The sequence below is a fragment of the Podarcis vaucheri genome (assembly GCF_965113315.1).
Source record: "Podarcis vaucheri genome assembly, chromosome: 11".
In the NCBI taxonomy this organism is placed as follows: domain Eukaryota; kingdom Metazoa; phylum Chordata; class Lepidosauria; order Squamata; family Lacertidae; genus Podarcis; species Podarcis vaucheri.
In genome coordinates, this window is record NC_138749.1 from 27,835,051 (window position 1) to 27,860,350 (window position 25,300).

The 25,300-nt window shown below is 43.9% G+C and overlaps 2 long non-coding RNA genes across 2 annotated transcripts in view; one reads left to right on the forward strand and one right to left on the reverse strand.

The window, feature by feature from the left end:
• Positions 1-290: 290 nt before the first annotated feature.
• Positions 291-25,300, forward strand: part of LOC309514740 — a 69,532-nt gene continuing 44,522 nt past the window's right edge. The window contains exon 1 of the long non-coding RNA XR_014212156.1: positions 291-621. This is a non-coding gene — a long non-coding RNA (uncharacterized lncRNA). The remainder of the gene's footprint in view (positions 622-25,300) is intronic.
• Positions 15,295-19,117, reverse strand: LOC309514760. The gene is made up of 2 exons (XR_014212180.1): positions 18,935-19,117; positions 15,295-15,479 (listed from the first exon to the last, which is right to left on the reverse strand). It is a non-coding gene; the product is annotated as an uncharacterized lncRNA (long non-coding RNA).

A 25,300-nucleotide genomic window follows, 5' to 3' on the forward strand; every position in this document is an offset into this window, starting at 1 on the left:
ACATAGGAAGTTGCTTGATAACAAGTCAGTGCACCCAGTTCAATACTGTCTACACTGACGGGCAGGATTTCAGGCAAGGATCTTTCCCAGCCCTACCTGGAGTTGTCATGAATTGAACCTGGGACACTTTGCATACAAAGCATGTGCTCTAGCTCTGAGCTATGGCCCATCCCATGAAGTGTTCATTGTACATGCAGAGGCTGAAACTTGTCTGAACAAAGCTATTTTTCAGAATGAATTGTTTACCTGTGGCTCAGGGAGGCTAGAGGGGCACAGAACGTGAGGGCCCTTAACCCTATCCAGAATTCAGAATAGATATACATGGATTGCTTTCCCATATTGCACACTATTTCATGTTGTATATTGATCAGCTTCCATTACAAAAATTAAGAGGGTGTACACAGAGCTCCCAGGTGGTTTCCATCAGCTTCAGCTTCAGCAGGGAGGCTGCATTCCCTGCCTTCAAACTACACCCTTGGTTTGCGACACCTTCTGCATGAACTCTTCCTTCTGTCCTGCCCATAGGGTGAGAGCAACGGTTGCGGCTTCTCCTCCATCGCTCTCAATTCTGGGCCACAGATAGCAGTCAGGAGTGAAGCAGGAGCCAGGAATTATACTGGGGCGAGTTGGGGAGTCCAAACCAATGAGTCATTGGGATTTGAGGGCATGCCAGGAGGCAGCTGGCAAAACTACCAACATTGCAATGCCCTTCTACAAATCTGTGGGGCAACCACACTTGGAAAACACTGTGCACAGTTCTTGTCAGCACACCTCATGGAAAGCACAATCTACATGGATTGTAGAGCTGGAAAAGGTTCAGACAAGGGCAACCAAAATGATCAAAGGGATGGAGCAATTGCTCTATGAAGAGAAGTAACAATGTTTGAGGCTTTTTACTTTCCAGGGGGGTGGGGGAGGCAAGTAATGGGCAGGAGGACATGATAGAGGTGCATAAAACCTTGCAGAAAAAAATGAAGAGAGTGAAGGTTTTTTCCCTTTCGTCTAACACTAGAGCCTGGGGGTCCCCCATGGAAGCGTCACACTGGAAGATTTGGGATAGATCAATGGAAGTGCTACTTCACACATCTCATAGTTGGCCTTCAGAATTTATGGCCACCAACATGGTTGTCTTAAAAAAGATAAGCTAAGGCTATAATGGCTACAATCCATGATGGCTATATATTATTTTCAGTATTAGTGGGATTCAGAAGTTTGCCTTTGTCTGAATACAGACAGGAGCAGAGGCGCCAACTTTCAAAGAAGATTACAGGGGCCTGAAGTGACCTTCTGACACCATGCGTGTGATGAACACCCACTGAACATTGAGGGGTCTGGTTCCCTAAAAAACACCGCCCCCCCTCAAAAGTGCTTTAGCCTCCTAGGTGCTGGTGCCTATGATCAGTGCTTTTTTCTGGGGGGACGCAGGGGGACGCATACCCCTAAACATTTTGTGAATCTAATGGGAGAAGAAACTAAACATTTCTTCTCTAGCATGGTGAATCATCAGTTCTGTTGCTACTCCCGATGGCGGCTTCATTTCATGTCATGGTGTTTTCTGAGTCTCAGACAGAAGTGAGCGTTTATTGTGTGAAGTAGGAGTTGGAATCTAGCTCTGTGACTGGTCAGTTTTGTTGTGTTTACTGTATTTATTTTTCCTGATTTGAGCTATCAAATCAGTGTGGTGTAGTGGTTAAGAGCGGTAGTCTCGTAATCTGGGGGACCGAGTTCACGTCTCCGCTCCTCCACATGCAGCTGCTGGGTGACCTTGGGCCAGTCACACTTCTCTGAAGTCTCTCAGCCCCACTCACCTCACAGAGTGTTTGTTGTGGGAGAGGAAGGGAAAGGAGAATGTTAGCTGCTTTGAGACTCCTTAAAGGGAGTGAAAGGCGGGATATCAAATCCAAACTCCTCCTCCTCCTCCTCCTCCTCCTCCTCCTCCTCCTCCTCTTCTTTTTCTTCTTCTTCTTCTTCAAATGGTGATTTTCTTGAGTCAAAATGAGAGTACCCCGAAACATTTTTTTTAAAGGAAAAAACCACTGCCTATGATAGGGGCGTGGGAGAACACGATTGCTCTCATAACCTGCCTTTGTTGTTTGTTTGTTTTTGTCGCTCTGAGGCATCTTGTTGGCTAGAATGCAGAACGAGCATGGGACTTTGGTCAGATCCAGTATGGCTCTTCTTATGTTTTTAAGTCAGGGCTGAGGAGCAAGATCAGAGACATGACGTGTTGCGTAGGCCTTGTTGCTGAAGCAAAGCTCCACTGAGGAAGTAAGCCCTCACGTACTCTTTGTTGTCCAGGAAGTCAGTCTCAGCCAAGTCAGTTGAGAAGGTGCTCACTGCCATGATGTAGGTCGCCACATGAAGCAATGGTCAGCATGTGGCAACCAGCACAGTGGATGGTCATGCCTCCTTCAGGTATGTCTGAGGGCCCCTGCTGCACATCTTGAGTCTCTGGGGAGTTGAAGAGAAAATGTGCTCTGGGGAGTTGAAGAGAAAATGTGCTTTCTAGGCAGTCTAATTATTATTTAGAAAGTAGCCACTAGTTAGCTTAATGAGCTGTAGATGCATGGAGTGCAGTTTAATGTTGCCAAGGCATACAAGTGAGAATGAGTGTGCTCCAGAGACACTTTGGCTCCTGTGTTCAGTGACTGAAAGCTTTTGCTAATTGTGCATGACCCCTATGGGAGGTAACTACCAGCCGAGTCAAGTGATAGACTGTAACAGGATGCAAAGTATTTTGGAGGAGAAGTTCTAGGAGCATGCTATATACTCCAGCTACCAAAATTACACTCTCGCCTGCCAGGAAAATTACACTCTTCTTTGCCCCTTTCTCAGATTGCTTCGCCAAAGGGTTATAAGGACACACACACAGAGAGAGGAAAACACGAATAAAATCTGGGCAAAGACAGGATAACAGGGGAAAATCTTTGCTTTCTCTGTAAACAGCAACTGCTAGGATATAAAATGAAAACACTGGAATAAACATAGCAGAGTCTGGCAGTCCTGCTTTTAAAAAAATAACGAAAGGATTGGCATAGACTGCCAAACAATTTAAGGCTGACCTTTAGGCCTGGTTGCAAACATACATCTAGGTCACTAACTGGCTAAAAAACACACACACAACCCCCCCCCCCAAACCAATTATAATAACTGGCTCATTTTCTCAGCTCCCATTCATTTATTTGTACGCAGTTTAAACTTTATATGAGAGATGTTCCTGCTCAGTTATGTCCTTCTTGGTGGAATCCACCTTTCCTTCAAATTTTGATCAAATGTCTAACCTAGATCTAGAATTGCTGCTTGGGTTGGCCTGGGGCAAAGGACAAGATTGTACCTCCATGCCTCATTCCACCAACAGAAGCCAATTGGGTTGGAAGTTGAATCTTCCTTCAGTACTGGCAGCAGCACAGCACATTTGAGACCAGGACCCAGGGGAGGCTACCTAGTGCAGATAGTTCTGTCTTCCACTATCTCCCTCTGCTTAATGGTCAGGCCAGCCATGACAGCAGCCCCCTGAGAGCAGCCAGATATGAAATGCCAAAAAAGGAGAATTCGTATCATCGAAAGGCAACACTAGTTTGCATAAAATTTGCATGTGGTAATTTCTGTGTATATTTAGAGACGAAGACTGCTCTGCAGCCTTAAAAATCTTTGTGGGCTTTTGCATGCTTCTGAGCTAGGATGTCCAGAACCTGAATGAAGAACAGACAAATGTGCGATTTGCTTAGTTGTTCAAGGGAAGGCGCTTCTTTACCACACATGAAAATGTTGACATGGAAGTTGAGAGTCACATCAGTCTGGCTCAGTTCTGCTTTCCATCTTTTGCCTAGGCCTGGCTTCTTGATGTCTGGCACTCTCCCAGCCCATCTCACTCTCCAGCCTGGATTAGATTAGCACCTGGATGAAGAACAGCTGGTTGGAAATGAACGAAAAGAAGCTGGTGGCAATGTTGGCAGGGGGAAAACAAAGCTTCAAAGGAGAGACCATCTCCATTATATTAGGCACTATTGAAGGGCCTCCTCTAGATTGGACTGTAGCCTTGGGGGCCTTCTGGACTCCTCGCTGCAGTTCCCAAATGAGAGGATTCGTGCCTTCTCCGTTTTCTGCCTGTGATCTCCAAGGACAGCTGTACGCCTCATGAGCTCCATATCCCCAGAGAAGATTGTGATATAATTCGCAGTTGCGCCTAATCAAAGTTATATTCCCATTAAGAGCTTTCCAGGTTCCATCCAGATGTTTCTCAGAGATGATCTCAGGATAAGCATGTAGTATCATTGGGCTTTCCTCGCCTTCCTTTTGGAAAGATGACACATTGTACGCCTGTGGTACTGCCCCTCTGAGGATCTTGATTTATATTCCATTTTATTTTGTCTTTGGCTATCCTCCAGCCTGTATTGTAGGGATCTGGAGTAGGTGGCCCTCCAGATGTTGGATTCCAACACGCCTAAGCTCCAGGGGGTTAATGTGGGGGGAGCAGCAGGAAGGTAGGAGACAGGAGTGAGCAGAGGGGCAGCCCTAGTATGAACATACAGAAAAATCCAAACAAAGGATACAAGATGCCTGGGTGGGGATGTATGGGTAGGTCATAATGTGAAAATGCAATTCTTTTAAAGCGAAAATGGTTAAATAATACCGGACTATAACACAGTAATGGCCAGGACGAGGCAAACCATGAAATATAAGCCCACAAGGGTGAAACCTGTTCCCTGAGGTTCCTTTACTCTAAAGATATGAGACCTAATTAGGATAATTGCTTAATCTACTTGCTGTGAATTTTATGGACAGTTATGGCAGCTATACTCTGATTTCAGCACATCCTACCTCTTTTTCTTCTTCTCAAAACTTTCTGTTCCTGCAGAATTATACCTTGGGAATTCAGATACATGGACAGACTTCTACAGAGGAATCCCCTTTCAAAACTGACGGAGTTAAGTGTACAACACTGGTTGTAACTGGCTGGTTTAGCATTTGGCAAAGGCATCCTATAATGGGTCAGTTTGTTGTAAGCTAAACAAGTACTAAGAAATATGCTCATTTGGCAAATCCCACCTGAAAAATGGCACATCAGAAGCTGCCTTGTAACACTGGTTCAACTAGCTCATATCTGTGAGTCATATAATTGGTTCAGCTGGCTCACTATTATCTCTACATTGACTGGCAGAGCTCTCCAGGTCTTCAGAAGTATTTCCCAGCCATACTTGAAGATGCTAGAGATTGAACTTGCATTACCAGTGAGTCACAGGCCTCGACCCAATGGAAACAGTGTGTGCGCATTTAAAGTCCACACTATGATTTCTTTATAGAGTGTAAATGTCTCAACAATCAGCTTCTTGTAAATGTGTATTTTGGAGAAACACAGTTGACTCAGAGGGCAAAAACCAGATGAGAAACCATCTTTTTTTTTTGCAATAGTTGAAAGTGCACTGGGGGGGGGGGGGTTCAGAATTTATTTGCTCCCAGTATGAGGAAACTTAATTAACTGCATGAAGATGGAAGAAGAATGTCATCCTTTAAGCTGGATTTGCTGAAGAAAGCAAAGAGGGGGAAATGAGAGAATTGAGTGTAAACACTGGTTTGAATTAATTGTTTGCAGTCCCTCAGTGGTCTGGAAAACTTTGTTTTTTCATTATCTTCTGTGACTTGAAGAAACGCCTAAATCATTAATAATAGCAAATTAGCTATAGATAATTGTTCTGCTTCAGATCATATATATATCACATAAATGTGTGAATTAATGTTTATGAATTAATTCAGATGATTCATTGAGGAAGATCCATTTCTAGTTCTGCTCTGAGTAGATATGTTTAAATTAATGTACATGCCTAAATGAAGTCTATTAATTTCAATGGCTCTATACTCAGAGTAGAACTCTTTGGTTGGGATTTACCTAACTAGCCCCATCAGCAATACTTGGCTGGAATTTACCTAACCAGCCCCATCAGCAATACTTTATGGGACCTTGACCTTCACAAGATGGTCAATACAGAAACACACGGTTTCAAACATTCTTCCTCCCCCACCCCATGCTGATTTTTTAAACTTATTTTTTATTAGCTTTAATGGCTGAGTGGCAATGTGTAGTGCTTTGAGGACCACTATACAGGATGATAAATAAACAAAAAAGGGATGAAAGTCAATGCTAATTTATCTGTAGAGATGCAAATTTAGGAAGAATAATTGCAATTTAAATAAAAACCAACCACATCTTACCATCCTGGGAGATGTGTGGTTAGGTGATCTCTGTGTTAGGGATGGGCAAATCTGTCCTCTTCAGGTCCTCTCCCATTGTTCTAACCTTATGTTCAGTTTGGTCCATTTCCTTACAAAGGTTTATATACATTTCCTGCTCATTCCTCTGAATATGCACATTTCTGCATGCAATTTTGCCTAATGTACACATTTCCCCCCCCCAAGCATGTTTCCCTAATGTACTATAGAATCATAGCATCGTAGATCTGTAGACTTAGAAGTGACCCAAGGGTCATCTAGTCCAGACTCCTGCAATGCAGGAATCTTTTGGCCCAATGTGGAGCTCAAACCCACAACCCTGAGATTAAGAGTTTCATGCTCTACTGACTGAGCTATCCTGTTCTGTTCCATTTGGTTTTACTTGTTTAATAATGATAACAGTATTATCTGTGTGCTTGTATAATGTGGCATTGTAATCTACCCTGGCACCTTATGTACATTATATTTCACTAGTATGTTGTGCATTCTTTCCCCGCATATAATCATTTTTGTACACATTTTTTTAATATATCGTTTTTCAGAGTTTCAGTACATACATGTTCTACATCTTTTCCTCCATCTATTCCCTTTAGAACATTTTTTGGTTGGCGAACTGCATCACAAAATTTGAGGAGCTGTAGATTTTTGAAATCCTTTGGGCCACCTTGCTTCCCCTCTACCAAGTGTGGAACATCTGGTGTGAACTGGGCTTTCTGCCTGCAAGATCACTTGCACAGAGGCCTAGTTCATGTGACCATTTCCTGAAGCATTCCACAAACTGGACCGCCGCATGATTTGGCTCAATTCATGTAGAAGGTCCAATTTGAACTGGACACCTTCTATCTACGTGGAGATGAGAAGGGGCTCATGCTACTCCTCCATCATTATATGGTACCTTCTCAACTGACTGGATGTAAAAACTGGGATTGGTCTTCCCAGACCACACAAACTTTCTTTAGGTATCATATGGAAGGAACGACCCTGCCTGGGGCTTCTTTCGTCCTTTCAGCTAAAAGAGTTTGCTAATATTCTATTTCTGTTTTGCCTCGGCGTTTCTCCTTCCAGTTCTGTAGAATTCGCAGAAGGTCTTCGTTGTCTTAACCTCTGAGTGTGGTTTAAAATACACCTCTGCTTGAATGGCACTGGGCAGCTTGTTACTATGATCCACTGTTTACGTTCGTCTTGTGCAGCCCTAAAGTGAATATTGCTGAGGTTAAACTGTTTAGGTTTGGCTAAACGACAAACAGAACTCCAGTCTTCAAAACATTTGAGGGCAGTGGATCTCTGAAGCACTTTAGCAGGAACCAACAGGAAGTGGCTTCAGTAGAAGCAGATATTCATTTATAAACAAATCAAGAGACCCTCCCCACAGAACCCACACCCCACCCTTTGCCCAAGGGCCCAGACATCTTCTTTCCATAAATGCACATTATTTAATCACTTAAAGACAATTTCACTTCAGCCTCATCAGAATTTCATTTATAGTAACTTCTCTCTCTTTCCATAGTTTCTGCCACTTAGAAATGCCAAGGAAAATGGCTTTGGCTTTAAAAATTCATGGGCCCCATTTGCACTGTGTCACACCACTTTAAACAGTCATAGCTTCCCCCAAAGAACCCTGGGAAATGTAGTTTTTTATAGGCTACTGGGAATTCTTAAGAGACTTCACAAAGTTACAATTCCCAGGGTTCCCTGGGAAAAAAGACTGGTTGTAAAACCTTTCTGAGAACATTTATTGAGAATGTTATTTAAAAAAAGGTAAAGGTAAAGGACCTCACTTTACAAGCTGAGGGAGCCAGTGTTTGTCCACAGTTTTTCTGGGTCATGTAGCCAACATGACTAAGCTGCTTCTGGTGCAATGGAACACTGAAACCAGAGCAGCCCACGGAAACGCCGTTTACCTTCCCGCCAGAGTGGTACCTTTTTATCTACTTGCACTTTTTGGTGTGCTTTCAAATTGCTAGGTTGGCAGGAGCTGAGACCGAGCAACGGGAGCTCACCCCACCACAGGGATTTGAACTGCCGACCTTCTGATTGGCAAGCCCATGAGGCTCAGTGGTTTAGACCACTGTGCCACCTGCGTCCCTGAGAAAGTTATAGGAAAGCAGAAATGAACTGTCTTGTGTTCTATTTTTGGATTCAAAACATCCTTGACAACTTGTCAGAATAATTAAACAACCCATCTTGGACCTAATTAAAGATAGGCAAATGAAATGTGAAGCACAAGTAAGAAACACAAATGTCAGTGCAAACTACTATTCCCTGTCTTTGGTTAACAGACCCCTGTCAATTTAGGAATGTACGAAGAGCCCTGCTTGATCAGGTAAGAGACCCTTCTAGTCTAACATGCTTACATCATCGTGGCCAATGGGATGCTTCTGAAAGACCTACAGGTAGGTCATGACTGGTATTTGGAGGCATGGTACCTCCAGAGCCATGGTACAGCTGGAGGGAGCTCATTATTATTGCTTAAAACAACAACAGAACATACTAAAAAAATCAATTCAAATCCAATACAGATGCTAACTGGGATAAAGAAAATTCAGCAACTTTTGGAAATAGGAATATTATGGCGCGCACATGAACGTGCGTGTACACACACACACACACACACACACACACACACACACTACTGAGGATATTTCCTTAAGGAATCATGCCTGAGGAGTCAATGCTACTCTAAACCACTAGGTTAGGATCTAAACAACCTCTAGACAAATAAAAGTTGTGTGCCCCAAGTGGTTTGAAGTTGTGTTTCTTGAACAGCCTTTTCTCCCCACCAAGCTCCCTCGCCAAGCTATATGACAAAGACATTTTAAAGGGCTATTGCAGAAGAAGTTTGTGATGTGGCATTTGGGGGGCTGTTCAAAGAAAATAAAACTTAAAAATCCCACCAGTGCAAAACTAGCGTAAAGTAGCATTTTGGCTTCCAGCCATAGAGTTTTTGTTTGACTAACCTCATCTAGTTCTGTTCTGCAGATCCTGGAGCCAACATGGTAAATAATTTTAATCTATCCGGGCCAAGTCTTTGCATAGGCCACTTGTAGCAGATGTTTCTTATCTCTCCTGGCTGAGAGGATTGCTATTAATGTGGAGCTGTCTTCATAGATCTTGGAAGATTCTGAACTAACCTTTCCTTTGGGAATATTCATTTGTAGATCAGCAACTGGTAAACTGGTAAAAGACAGAAAACAGATGGCCTATTCTCAGAACTGGTGGGAGGCAAACACCAGTAGGGGCTCTCCTAGAAATAGCCATCTTGTAAATATGACATGAAAATGATCATGAACCACAAGCATCAGAAATTGAAGTTGGTATTGACAGTGCCATCCAGCTGAGCTAAGTCTCAGGTTAGATCTGGAATTGTTAGGATTTGGGGATAGTGATCAGATGCAAATATGAAATATACTTCATATTATCACTTAGTGGATAGAAGATATTAATAAAAGATACCATCTCTTAGGGCCAAACTAGTTATGACATATCCACAGCATACATTTAAAACACAGAGCTTCAGCCAAAGACTTCTGAGAAGTGTTATTTACCCCTCACTGAGCTACAATTCTCAGCACCCTTAACAAACTACAGTTCCTAGAATTCTTTGGGGGAAAGCTGTGTGCTTTTAGGGAATGGTATAACCCTTGGTCACACCCCCAGCATAAATTTAAATCGCATTTATGTGTTGTTGCATTTAACCTTTATTTTTCTTTTCTGAATTCAAACAGTAGATTGAGGCATGTGTGCTTATAATGATCAGAATTACTGCAGCCATAGACAGGGAGAATGTGATTGTTTCCATCCTTCTTATGCGCATGACAAATACCCCTCCCTTGAAGCTGTGATTTGATTAAAAGAGGAAATCCTTCGTTGCACCAGTTCTCCCTCCTTTCTGTGACCCTGAAGGTTGATAATACTGTTACATACCACCCCAATCTCTGAGCAGTGCAGGATTCCAGGGGTTCTAAGAGCTTACCCAGAGTTTGATTTCCTTGGAATGAGGGACAGCAGAGACTGTGGTGTCCTTAGGATGTATGGTTTAATTTACACACATATATATTTATACACATATATATGGCCTTTAAAACTGTCCGTGGGTTGGGGAGTTAGTGTTATTGTTTGTTATTATGGTATGTATTTTTGTGTTTTTATATTATAAACTGCTGCTACTACTACTATTTATTTATTTTTAAAATCATTGTTCTGCCCATGTTTGCCTTTGACATGGGGACCCCAGAAAGTTGCCCAGAAAGAAATGTGGTCCCTGGGCTGAAAAAGTTTCCCTTGGTCTAAAAGATACTGCAGTCAGACACAAGAGAACAGAGAGTCTCCTAGATATGTTGGGTCCCAGCCACTTTGTGCTTTAAAGATCAAGATCGGTGCCTTGAGTTAATGCCTGAAGGAGAAACATAGACTAGTGCAGAGTCAAGCGATAGCACAGAATGATGTCTTTCAGGAGATACATTGCTGCTCGCTGCACCGGCTGAGCTTTCTGAAGTGTCCTCAAGTGTAGCAGATACTCTGAAGCGCAGGATCCCTGTTTTGTTTTGCATCTGGCAACCCAGCTGCTGTAGGAGAAAAAGGGTTGGCCAATTTGCTAGTTAAGGGACTTCCCCCCTCCCTCCGCAAAATAAAAATGTAAAAGTGCACTAAACGGTGAAATCAATGCCAGCTCGGGGGAAGAGGGAGTGAGACTAGCTTTATACAAGCTGGGAATGTTAAAAAGTATTGCATAGATGTTCTTGTTCTTCAGTAAAAATTAGCAAAATGGAACGAGTATGGTGGGAGTTATGAAACAAGGGAAGTCGTTCATCAAATAGATGTGCTCACATATAACTGGTCTATAGCTGCAAAACTTATTTTTACTCAGGGCAAATAAAAAAATGTCAAGCATAAAAACAATTATAGGACTAGGTCACAAATGCACATGCTGTAATGTTCAAACTTGTTCATTACAAAATCAAATGAAGAGGCAAAAAATATTGGGAGCCTTTAGACCAGGCATGGCCAAACTTGGCCCTCCAGCTCTTTTGGAACTACAGTTCCCATCATCCCTAGCTAACAGGACCGGTGGTCAGGGATGGTGGGAATTGTAGTCCCAAAACAGCTGGAGGGCCTAGTTTGGCCATGCTTGCTTTAGACAAATATGCAGGATAGCAAAGTTTGCAGGGATCCCAGAGCACAGAGCACATGATGGAGTTATCTTGCTGAAACTGTTTCAAGGTGGGCACTGTCTGGATGAGAGACACCCTGGGAATTCCCATATATGCTGCCTGAAGTCCCATGGTGGAAAATAGGAAGGATGCTAAATAAATGATAACTCACAAGTTAAGCTTCTCTGCTTATAGAATACTAGTGGCTTTGGATCCAGTGTTGTTCAGGAATTCCAAGAACAAAAAAAAGTGCCGTTTTGAAATCAGTGGTTAAAATCAATGCAGTTTTGAAAGATTCAGCCCACCATCTTGATTCAAAATGGTGTCCAGTTGTAACCAAACTCAGATGAAAACCCATTTCTTGATAGCAGGCAACCAACACGCAAAATTTGGTTACAATATCTTAAGACGTGCACAGAAGCATCACAAACAAGCAAGCCACTTTCCAAGTAGAAGCAAAAATGTTTGTTGAATACATTTCATAAAAGGCCTAATGTTTAAATTAAAGTCTTGAATCTACATATTATATACCAACAGGCAAAATGCTTCTTTCTTTTGAGGAATTATTTCCAGGAATCCCAGAAATTATTGCTGACAATTGTAAGCTACTGACAAGTGTGAGGAAAGATTTGGTTATTAGTGTAGGAGTCGAGCTACAATAATCTTTTCCCAGCTACACAGCTCTTTCTGCCAAGCTGTAGAGGTGACAGATGCTTATTGCTTAAAATGCAAGTCCAACTAATCTTTAGTCTAGTTGTAAAGCAGCCAGTAATAAGAGAAATTAAGTAGACCCATCTCTCTCTTTTCACTTAGCTAAATGCTAGCAGCATGCCAAATTCTGTAGCAACCCTCCCCCCCCCGACTTTTTATCCTTTCCCCCATCAGCAGTACATAGGAATCTGTTGTAAACCAGGTCAAACTATTTTTCATTTTGTTTCGTTGTTGGACTCCAACTCCCATCAGCTCTGGCCATTGTGCTCAGGGATGACGAGAGCTAGAGTTCAACCACATCTTGAAGGTGTGTCATGCTGGCTACCCCTGATCACGACAATGGTGTAAGGCCATTGTTGGATCTTCTAATGCAGTGTTTCCCATCATCCCCAACCACTGGTCTTGCTAGCTAGGGATGATGGGAGTTGTAGTCCAAAAAACAGCTGGAGACCCAAGTTTGGGGAACACTATTAATGCTTGTGGGGCATTCAGCATTCAGGCTTCCCACCAACAGCTGCTATCCTCTTTCTGATTATTTTCACTATGCTGAGAGTAGGGTCATGTGTGTGAAGAGAGTGGATAGGAGGTGAGGCTATAGACTGACTTGCAGCCAGCGTTGGTCCAAGACATTTTTTGTTGCCTGAAGTAGAGCACTAAATGGCACACCACGTGCTGAAGGTTTGCTTTGCCATTCAAACATAAATCCATGCCTTCTGTTTGATTCCACCACCTGAAGTAGCTCTGTGTCACTTTTCTGCATGACAGGGTCAGTTCTAGCCGTAGGGAGGCTTGAGTTTTGCCGGCAGCAGAAAGCCAGGCTGGCTCCGCCTTCGTTGCCAAGTGCAAGAGACACTGTGCCAAATCAGCTGAGTTTGATTTCTAAGACGGCAAGTCTCCGATCAGCTGATCGCACAATGCTATCTATGTAAGCCCTGACAAATAGCTCATGGTGCTGCATGTGGCAGCGATGTCAGGTGACTGGCTCCACCCACATGCCAAACTTGGCCAACAAGGCTGGGGGAGAGAAAGATCAGGTCCACTGGTCAGATCCAGCTCCCTACCGCTACATGGAATCTCAAAGGCAGGGTATCACCCATTACAAGATGTGGGTGATAAACTACAGGGGTCAGCCATCTCTCCACACACACCCCTGTAATGGCACGGCATCATGATTTAGCATCATTTCTACTGGGTATTCCGTCCCAAATTAGAAACAACTGGTTCTAGGAGGCTGGTGGCAGAGGAGTGCCATTCCCCTTCCCCTCTGCTATGCCATCCCCTGAAAGTTCAGTGAATTTGCCCACCCAGGCTGAAAAAAAATGTGGAATTGCCATCGACCATCTTTTCAGGAAACGGGTGGTCCCATGGAAGGGGGCCTTATACTGTAGTGGTGCCAAAGTCTAAAACACAGGTGTAGAATGATGGGAGAGCAAAGAAAACAAACTGCTAATTTTTCTCATATTCATCTCATAATGTAAAGCTTTTTTCCAGGAGCTGTCTAAGGATGCCTGAAGGCAAAAGGGAGCCTATATTTTGAAATGGAGGCTTGAGGGAACGAAGGAGGCAGTAGACATAGGCTTCCAGATAAGATGAAACATTTCCCCAGTCTATTACACACATTCTAATAGCCTACAGTAAATACCACTCCCTTTTTTTTTCTTAACTGACCTTAGCCCTGAATACAGGCATTTATTTAGTAGTCAGAAATAAAGACAGGGGTTATTTTAGTGTGAGGTTATTTTAATTGTATGTTTTCATATATATATTTAATGATACGTGCTATATATTTTTACCATGTCTTATATTTTTAAATTGCACCCTGATCAAGCCTGAAGGATAGAGTAGCCTAGGGATCTAAATAAATAGATGAAGTCTGATTCTGTAGGAAACCATGACCTAACGCAGACAGGGAAGACTCATGACAAGCAATGCAATCATCTCCTACGGATCCCACCAGAAGGCCACCTTTGTAAATGGCCAGGTAGTGCAATTTCATAAAGTCTGTTGCAGAAAGCAGAAATCTGTTGCAGACAGGCCCTCCCACTGTTTGGATTGTGGGGAGGAGGTTTGTGGTAGAAGCTCTGCCCCTGATCTATACACATTTATTAGAGCATGAGATGAGGGTCCATCAACCCTCTTCTCTTCTCTTCAGATGTTTAAGCAAGTGGTAAAAGAGGAAGTACCAGCCACTCCCCTCTAGTCTACATGCATTTGTACCCCAAGTGAACATCGGTAAGAGTTACTTTTATCACACTACAACAAAGGAAGCAATATGGTGATACGTCACAAAGTTGAAAAGGAAGGGGCACCATTGGGCGCTGGGCTGAAACTGCCCCCACTCCTGCCACTGCCAGCACCTGGTGCAGGGAGGAAGGAGGCAGTGGAAAAGGAAGGTAAGGCAGGCAAACCCCACCTGTGATATGCCGCTGGGTGATGGTACCATTGTGTTCTGGCCCTCAAACCGGTGCTGGACAATGTATCAATGCATCACCCAGGCTTAAGGGATACCTATAGCACTGGCATTCTTCTGGCCGGTGAAAACCTAGCTGATCATGCAGGCATTCCTTGGCACTGATATTTGTTTGTTTGTTATTTTGTTGATTTTATTTTGTGAATTGTGTTATTTTTACAACAAGTAAAAATATAATTTTAAATAAAATAAGCAAGTCATCACAATTCTGTAATTCATGAACTGATTGGTGAGCCAAACATTTTGGGAAATCTGACTTTTTTTTTCATTGCTGAAATCAAGTTTTGATTGTATCTTGGATGAGCTCATTTGAAATTAAGTTGTGCATAGATCCACACCTTGATATCGTGAAAGCAATATTCTTCAGATGTTTTGCCAGATGGGTCATAATGTGCAGGTGCAATTGCTGAGAGGCTCTGCCGACAGTTATTAGTTTGCATTTCATTTGCGAGGCAGGCACCCACAAAAGCCCGGCTTATTGTAAGTTTGGCATTGTCTGCATGAAAATGTACCCATATGTTACGGCCAGACAGAAGGCAAGAGACTATAGCAGTTGACCCTTTGACCTGCAATATTCCCGAATAATATTGGAGTAAAGAGTTGGGCTTAGGGATTTAGTAAATGGCAGTCCCCCTGACCTTAATTACTCTAATTCCTCCTCTAATCCTATCAGGGCTCTGTGAACAAAATGCATTTTGAGTATCTAAAGAAAAGATTACTCGCCCACCATTAAGCTGCAGTTGGAGCACATCGTGTTAAAAATTCAACAGAATGTAATACAAGTCACCTGTTGCCCAGGAATCTGCCCGTGTCAGAGAGCAGAGCAAGCCACATTAATCAGCCACGAAAGGGGCAGGTCAGCATTGCCCATGTCTGCCTGGCACTGTGCGTTCTTTTTGTTGGGTTCAGCATCACAGCTTCTGCAAAAGGAAAGACAGAGTGGAAAGCGTGTCACCCGACACTTTTGACCTTCTCCCACACAAATATTTGGGGCTAACTTCACAAGGCAATGAGAGAGAGCAAAGCACATGTTTCTAGCAAGAGGCACTGCGATCCTCAGAGCTGCAAAGAGCTGCAAGCAACTTCCCCCTCTTTCTTTCTTTCTTTCTTTCTTTCTTTCTTTCTTTCTTTCTTTCTTTCTTTCTTGGCTTCAAGGCCTTGCAGCTACACGGTGCCAAGAAACCCACACAGTGACTTTGAAAGTAATTGCGTATTAACAGCCGTGATGGCAAGGATTAACACCTCCGTGTGTATCATTAGCAGAGGTCTTTAATATCTACAAGAGACATTATTTAAATCTCGGCTAAATTGCAATTAAGCAATGAAAAAATCCCGCCCAATGCAGAAAACTAATCAGGATGCAGGAACTCTGGTGTACACCTGGTGCTCCCTGTAGGGTTGGGTGAATCTGTCAATTCTGGTTTCTCTCAGTTTCTCATTTTTCCAGCCTTAAGTTCGGTTCTCCACATTTTCACATCAGTTTGCAATTTTCTTCTTAAAAGTTCTCAGAAAAAAACTTCTCAGCATTTTAGTGCAAAGTGCTCCTAATGTTTACATTCCCCCCCCAAGCATTTTTCAGTGCAGATTAGGTAAACTGGGCTTTTAGTGTTAGCTGAATTTCATTTCTCCCCCATTCCTCACTTCCTGCCATGAAATAAACTCCACATGCAATTCAGAGGAGGCTGCCAATCTGTACAATTATGCCTTTGAAATGAATGGGACCCTGTGGATGAAGGCAAGGGGCGGGCATCCATCTGATAACACACACCCCTGTTTTGGACTGAGATGAGAGTTGTTATTGCTGGTTTGTAAATGGAAACAACTAATTTCATGAGGCATCCTGATTTTCTCCCACCTGGGCCTTCCCCTGAGATTAAAAGAAAGAGACAGGGATACCTGTGGTTCTTTGTGAAGTGAGAGCTGATGAGCTGCTTCTTTACTTGAACTCAGATGGACAGAGGTTTATTTGTCTATCAGTCAATGCCTCCACCAGATTTTTATGCCACCCTTTTATGCCACAGGCAATTATCAGGGCAGTTTACCAAAGCAATGGAATAAAAATACAAAACAAACAAACCACCCAGCTCAATCAATGGAACAGTAGGATAGTAAAGGCACCCACATCCATGAAAAACTCTTTCAGGTGGGGAAAAAATGGAGAAAATACATTAACTAGGTGTTAACCTGCTGGGGTGCCACAGAGGCCATCTTCACCTGAGAATCATTTGGAGAAGGACCTCTGAAGAGCCAAGTCTACAGGCAAGCTGCTGTGGAAGTTGGTGTTTCTTCAGGAAGCCAGGCCTCAAACCATGTTGCTATAGGTGGATGTTGTCCATGGTTTGCAGGGCTGAAGGTGCCTTTGGGCAGAACCTTCCAACTGCAACATAAAAAGTGCACCCAAGCCAGCTCACTAACCTTACAAAGATACTGCAAGCAACCTCTAAGGACCTCCAGCCAAATCAGTGCTGTTGTGGGTGCAGGTGTGTGGTGAAATTTTTCGTAGGGAACCAGAGCTAGCGAGGGCAATTGGTGAGGCGGTGGCAATGTTGCATGTGTGAACATTGAGCCTCCCTTCCTAAGCTGGGTAGAAGCTTCCTGGGCTTTGGGAAGGTCTCTGACAGGGTGCTGGAGACCTCCTGCCTTATTCCCAAAGCCAGGAAAGCTTTGGAAAGGTGGCTGGAGGGCTCTTGGACCCGTTGGATAATCACATCTCATGTGCTTTGGGAAGGAGACGCCAGGGAAACATTTAGGAGATTAGCTTAGTACCCCTAGTCCACTGACTGCATATCACTGAAGTAAAAAGAACCAGGGCGTAGGCTGCTGCTTGCAGTTCTCTTCACCTCTCAACCTTCCTCACAGGACTATTATGAAAACAAAGCAGGATAGCCCCTCTGTATGGAATCCATTTTCTAAGGAGCATCAAATGTGGATCTAGTCCAAAGTTTTGCTCCTAGCATGAGCTAGCCTCCAACAAACAGGACACAACAGGGAACGGCTTACCCCTGCAACAACTTGCTGCTTAAAAGAACTAGCCTGCGGAAATTCCAGTTTTTCTTCTGTCTGAATTTGCCTGCAGGTGTTTCTGTACAACCTAAAGCCCCTTTCCCCAATCTGATGCCCTCCAGAGGCTGCAGTCTAACCTTTATCTGGAGGGCAGCAGGTTGAGGAAAGTCACAAGGAAAACAGGACATGCACTTGAGTTTTGGGGCTTTGAAAACAGTAATTGCATGGACAGGCGGAGTCCCCAGATCCCGAGCAGTCCCCCCCCCGTCATGTGGAATAACGACTCAAGACAACGTGCTATGGGATTAAATTGGCCACAACTTTATTAAATTTCAAATGTGGGTAGACCTTGGCTCAGGCATTGGGCATTCTCCCTCCCCAGTCCCCAGCTGGGGACCTAGGGAGCTTCAGGGTTATCCAGTGTGTGTGTGTGGGGGGGGGATGGGCCGGCTCTGGAGAACATATGTTCAAGCAGAGATAGTCGTCCCCGTTATGCCGCTGCCGCAGGGGAGAGCAATGACAACCTTTTGGTGTACGGTCAAAGCCTCCCTTCAGAAACCCCTTTAACGGGGAACCCTGGTATCGCTGCCGCAAAGAGGAAGATGGACTAAAGGATTCCGCCCAAGGCCTGATACCGCCAAAGTTATGACGTTTTGCTACAGGAAAGGCGAAACCTGCCAATGCAGGGAAATTCCTTTCCAGCCCTTTAACAGCGACCTTAACGTAGCAGCGCCCACATACCTGTGAAGATAAGTTAACCTTCAAAACCTATGAAGAAAAGTTAATCTGCAAAAGAAGACATTTACTGAGGGTGGGTAGGGTGGGAAAAGCTCTGGAGCCAAGTGAGGATTCCCAGGTAAGATCCTCCCTCTATTGTGTGGGCAGGTAATCCCTCCCCCTACCTGGCCTGGTCTCCTTGGCAACGCTTCCCCCAGGTGGGATTGGACAACTGACTGAGATAGGCGGAGACCTCCAGGTATCCCACCTGAGGGAAGGCAAAGCCAAGCCTATGCTGATGGGGCCGCTCCAGATCTAGGGCTACGCGCGTCCACGCAAAGGGCGCCCCCCATTTTAAGCGGGGAGCGGTCAATACCGGAATTTCTTTTATGAGTTAAGAAATGACAGAATAGATGGATAGGAGCAATATTCCTTTCTCAGAGGCCTGAAACCTTAGAGTTTGTTTAGATAATAACTTCATTCCAGAAGAACATTCAGAGGAAGGAAATATCTCCCTTGAAGCTAATTAACCGACAGCCTGCAAGCCCTGTCCAAGATGACTTGTTCTTAGGATCTAAATTTTATTTATGCTTTAAAACCGGGTTTGTTGAATATACATAAAAAAGCCGAAATAACAGTTGAAAATTATACTCACCATATAACAAAACTTCTTTGGGGGGTGGGGTGTTGAGGAACAGAGGTTGTGGGGCAGCATAAACTCTTAACCTGAAGTGATTTGTGGAGAATGTGATCTAGCTGAAGGATAATGGGTGGAAAAGAAAACAGAGGGAGGAGAGCTGGTGGAGCTTGAGGGGAAAATGGTAATCCTTAAGCTTCAAGCCGATAGCAGCTAAAACCCGGAACTAGTTATTTACAGTATTCTAAGGCACTAATAAACCATTTTTTCCTGGCGGAGGCAGAGGGAGAGTGGTGTTTGTCTAGGAAGAGATTTGTGTGTTTAATTGGATGACACTCAAGAACAGGAGAATGGATGGACTCTGAGCCAAAATTGGGCAGCTAACAAATATGACTAATATGTTGATTTTTGCTTGTTAGGCTTCTCATTTTCCCAATCTTAATTTCGGCAGTCCACAATTCTGCAGCAACTTGAAAATCTCTCTCTCTCCCTCTCACTCTCTTTAAAGATCTTCCTGAAAATTCATCACTTTAATGTGAAATTATTCTAATAAATGGCTCCCCCTTTTTTTGCATGCACCTGTGTGTGATCGATTACTAGCTTGGAAGGATGCCTTGGGAAAGCCACCCCCTCCTTGACACTGTCTACTATCTATTTTGGCAAGCAATATTCTCTAATGTAATGCATTTCTACATTTTGTTTTCACTGATGTATGCATTTATATGCACACTTTACACCAATATCTGCATTTTTATATGCATTACTTGGCTGACGAACTGCATTGCAAGATTTGGAGATTGTGAATTTTCAAGGATGGCCATATTTCTGTTTGTATCTTGTTTCAAAAACTATGAATTAGGTGGGTTCTTTCAACGTGAGCAGAATCGACTTTCTCCCGTATCTTTACCTTCAGCTGAGGTGAGCTGTTTCCTGAAGCAGTGTCCTCAAGTCTGAACCAAAACTTGTGGTCACTGCACACCCCTATCAAGCAGAAGACTTTTCTTCGGGCAGCCCTTGAAATAGAGGATTGCCTTTGAAAAGTAGAACACCCTTCTCTGCATTGTTTTCCTGTGAACATTTCGTAGGTGGGAAGAGCCATACAGACATAGATACACAGGTGCTTTCTCTTAGCTTCGAAGGACTACCACTGTTCTCTGTGTTAAGTCCTAATTTGATGCACATACTTAGAATGATTATTGCACATCTAAATTGTAGTGTGTTTGATTCTTCCATATAGATCCATGCAGCCTTCTGCTATTGGTATGTGTTAATCACAGTCCTGCTTTTAAAATGGGACGTTCCCATTAATGATGGTAACAGAACCTAAGTTTCAGAAGTGAGTATTCAAAAGTTAAGGTTTGTGCCCCTCTCATGGGCAATTTAGAATCCATTATGCATTCACTCGCTGAGGTCCTTCTCACTCTCTTCCCATTGTTTCCCACACTGCTAATGGGAGGGCTGCTTGATTTCTGTATCAGAAATCGAAAAAACTGGCTGAATTTCAAAGCTTTGTCTATAAAAGGCTTTGTACTTTCTGCTACCTTGTGCTTTCTGCTGAACACTGCGAGGCAATTCTCCAGTTTGCAAACAACATTGGAAAAAGGTGTTGGAGCATCCATTGATTTAAGTTTTTTCAATAATGCATAAAGCAAGAGGAAGGTAGCAAAGGGGGCATTCAGTTTATAGTCTGTGAATATGAAAGCTTCAGGGAGGCATAGTTAGTACCATATATAACATACTTTCAGTGAACTTTACAGCTCAGGGAAGGGGATATTTCACATTAACACACAATAAGGCAGTGTAAAGGCGAATAACGAGAAAGGTTAGACTAATTAATAGTACAATTGGGAATGGGAAATTGCTTCCATATGCTTTCTATAATTACTGTTACTGGCTAGATAAAAACATCACATTTTTAGCACAGTTTTTCCCCGTTTCGTTTCCTGACATGGTAGAAGCCCTCTTGAATAGTGTACAGCACCCCTGTGTAACACTGAAATTCAAGATGCCATTTTCAATGGTAAAAACAAATCACATAGCCTATTCACCTCTTTGATATCCAGAGTAAAATGGTGTCCACAGCCAGAATGTTACTGTTCCTGCATAAGTTTCTACAGCAGGGGTGAGATATTTCAATCCTTCCAAATGTTGCTGGACTCCAGCTTCCATCATCCTTGACCATGGGCCTTGCTGGTAAGCGCTGATGGGAGCTGGAGTACCTGGAAGCCCTTTGCTTACTGTCTCACCATTGTGCAGCTAATGTGGCAGTCTGCCCATTTACTTTTCAATTACTTACTTATCTCTATGTTTCTATTGCATACCCCTCATATGTCCTGAGAAAACTGGGACATCCCATTTTTTTCATGTGAGAGCATGGTGGCCATTTGGGGCGCTGCAATCCCACCCTGAAAAAAGCACTTTTGGGGGGCCACAATCTCTCATGACTCATGTGGAAGTCTAGCCCCCAAATATGGCATCCCAGGTTTTTTTTTTTTTTTGCCTCAATGTGTTTGAAGGTATGCCATTATCGCATATAGGATCGCTGCCACAGATATACGTAGTCTGCCAGTCATGCTCTTGAGACATGGTGAATTTGCCTCAAGTAGTTTCTCTTGATGGGAGGGGTTTATAATGCATATGGAGCTTCTAAATCCTTGAGAGAGGGGCTCATGTCTGGATACGTAAGCAAGTTCTGCCCAACTTCTCCCCCTTCTCCAGTTCAGTGCCCCAAACTTTACAGTGTGGGCTGTGATAGTTTCCTTTTCTGGTGTTGAGTAGGATTTTATTTGTTCATTACCTGCTAGAATTTTTTTAAAAATGAACACTATAACCCGTATGATGAACTTATATCTGTTCTCCCCTTTGGCGAAGGGAAGCAGTTGTATATTGAATTGTTCAGCAGCCGGTCCCAACCTCTCAATGATGCTCCTGTTTATTTAGATGTTTCATATTTCGCAGAGAGAACGACAGAGCCTGTGCTTCACATTCTGAAACTATTCCTCTGTACTTGGAGAGTTAAATGAAAAAAGAAACTTGATTGCAGACCAGCCAAAATGAATGTGATGAAATGCCTGGATTATACAACACAAAAGCGCTAGTCTGTACTTGTTTGCATGCACTTGGGGCTCAGAGAAGATAGCAGTAACTTTGCCTTCCAAGTACAAAATGATTGCTGGCGGTACATTATGAACATGTCAAGTTCGGGGAATATGTGTTCTTTTTTTCCTTCTTTTTTAAAAAAGACCCATCGTTTTCTTTCTTTAAATGGTAGCCACTGAAAAGTTATACAAACACTTCAGCTGTGGAATATATAATCTGATGCTTGGCAGGCTTCCTTTGTTGATCCAAGGACTGAAATATGCAGTATATCCTTGCAGTTGGTTCATGGCTTACCCCAAAAAGATATTGGATACTTCCCTCCAGTTTAACTAGGACAGCTCTAGCAATCTAGCATGTTCCTCTGGCTTTCATAACAATTTTCCTCCAACTATTTGACGATGCAATTGGAGCCCTAGTTGAGATCCATTCACTCCCCAGATGCTAGCCAGCCACAATCCCCAGACCTGATCAGTTGCCATTCCCCTTCTGCAGGAGAATGTATTTTGACTTCTTATTTGTATTTTGGTCTAAGAACAAATTCACTTCCTGATATCTCAAGCCATTATCTCAGCACACTGGCATGCCTCGGGAGGGGAACACTTTGATGTAACACACAGACATAAACACACACACTCCTTCACACACACTCCTTAAGAGCTGGTGTCCCATGGTCCTGTGCAGGAAGGCCCATTGATATTCTGTGTTGCTGTCTCCAAATAGTCAACCAGGGCAGCCCCACATAAAAGCCCAGAGAGTATGGATGAGTAACACAGATAAAGCCCTCTGAAGTCACCAGAAAGTAGTAATACTTTCTGTGTAGTAATATTGCTGTCTGAGTTGGAAGCTGCAAAAGCAAAACCTTATTGTTTTTGTGTGGTTTTTGACTAACAGAGCAAGTCTCATTATATGGAGTCAGACCGTTGTTCTATCTAGCCTGGTACTTTCTGCACTGATTGGCAGTGGTTCTTGTTATGTACTGAAGTTCTCACCCTGGGCCAGCAGGGGGATACTGTAGATAGTTTTCACTCAGGTCCACATATGCAAATAAGGAATTGAAAGTGATGTTCAGTGATTGGATAGTTACAGAAAGTGTTACAGTTGCGTTGTAGTGGAGCTCTATATAAGCAGGCTGGCTGAACCCTTCAGTTCAGTTCTGTTCTGGCCTGTTGTGCTGGTCCCGGGGGGGGGGGGGGAAGGTACTAATACCGTATCCGAAGTTCAGTCCAGAGTCACTAGCAGGGTAGACGAACACTAGATGAGGCGCGAGGTCCGAAACAGGGAGCCAGGCAGGGGAACAGGAACGCTGGTAGGGCAGAAGCAGGGAGCCAGGTGGGGAACAGGAACACCGGAGAGTCAGGAGCAGGAAGCCGGGCGAGGAACAGGCACACCGGGAGTGCAGATCTAGGTCTGGGTAAAGCAGGTACTCCACAACGATGTTGCTCCCGCAACCTGGGGCCGGCCTGACTGGGCTTTTATCCTCTACTAAGGTCAGGGGCGGTCCCGGCCCCCAGGAGCCCCGCCTCTCCTGGCCTTAAGGCGAGCACTCCTCCTGGGAGAGACCAGTTCCCTTCGCCTCTCTGCCCTAAGCCTCTGCAGTTCAGGAGAGGCCGAAGGGTTACTGGGCCCCGGGGGAGGCTCACCTGTAGCCACTGAGTCTTCCAGCACCTCTGGGGCCAGAATGGTCTCACCTGGTGCCTGCCCCTGAGGATCTGGCACAGGTGCAGGCTCCTCAGCATCTAGGCCTTGCCCCAGTTCAGCCGGCCCTGGAGGCGGGGACTCCTGTGCCGGCTGGGATTCCTCCGGTTCACTCTCAGACTCGGAATCCCAGGCCATCACACCTGTGAATAAGCAAGAGCTGTTTGAAGAATCGCTGTGTCATCTGATATGTTCACCCACAACCTAACAGTTCTGCCCACGATTGAACCTGGGACTTTCTGCTTGCCAGGTAGCTGCTCTTTCCTGGAGCTTTAGCTCTTCCCCAAGAGCATCTTTGCCCTTGCATTTCTATATTTACTTTATTTCTAAAACATTTCTCAGAGTTGGGTAGCAACAACACAGCAAGACAAGCAAAGCATAGTCAGAAGATGAAACCGTCAGCATCTCTCACACCTGTCTCAGGCTTCACGTGCCTGGCAGAAAAGAAAGGCATTCAGCTGGCACCGAAAGATGGATAAAGTTGATGCCAGCCTAACCTCAGGGAGGAGGGTGTTCCTAAGCCAGAAAGCCATTGCTGAGAAGGCCCCTCTGATCTCATTCAAAGATGGTATTGCCAGAAGGGCTTCTCCAGCTGCTCTCACGGTTCAGGCACGACAGTATGGGAGGAGGTGCTCCTTCAGGTAATCAGGTCATGAGATATTTAGGGTTTTTATACATACATACATACATACATACATAATTTTCTTTGTATGCCGCCTTTCCACAGTTCAAAAACCATGCTCAAGGAAGCTTACGACCTTAAAAAATATATACATAACTACAACATAACAGAAGCAGTTATAAACTATAAACAAAACATTTAAAAATACACAACCCAACAATTTCCTCAAAAATCACAAGAAGAGTTTGCAGGGCATCAGTTGAAGAAGGAGCAAAAAGGGTTTTCTTGTGTGTGTGTGTTTCTTTGTGGCTGATTAGCTGTTTTCCCTGTGTAAAGGTCAGAGGGGGCAGGGTTTCTGTTGAGGCAGGGGATTAGCTGTGGGAGGAGCTTATCAGAGTTTGCAGGGCATCAGTTGAAGAAGGAGCAAAAAGGGTTTTCTTGTGTGTGTGTGTTTCTTTGTGCCTGATTAGCTGTTTTCCCTGTGTAAAGGTCAGAGGGGGCAGGGTTTCTGTTGAGGCAGGGGATTAGCTGTGGGAGGAGCTTATCAGAGTTTGCAGGGCATCAGTTGAAGAAGGAGCAAAAAGGGTTTTCTTGTGTGTGTGTGTTTCTTTGTGGCTGATTAGCTGTTTTCCCTGTGTAAAGGTCAGAGGGGGCAGGGTTTCTGTTGAGGCAGGGGATTAGCTGTGGGAGGAGCTTATCAGAGTTTGCAGGGCATCAGTTGAAGAAGGAGCAAAAAGGGTTTTCTTGTGTGTGTGTGTGTTTCTTTGTGGCTGATTAGCTGTTTTCCCTGTGTAAAGGTCAGAGGGGGCAGGGTTTCTGTTGAGGCAGGGGATTAGCTGTGGGAGGAGCTTATCAGAGTTTGCAGGGCATCAGTTGAAGAAGGAGCAAAAAGGGTTTTCTTGTGTGTGTGTGTGTTTCTTTGTGCCTGATTAGCTGTTTTCCCTGTGTAAAGGTCAGAGGGGGCAGGG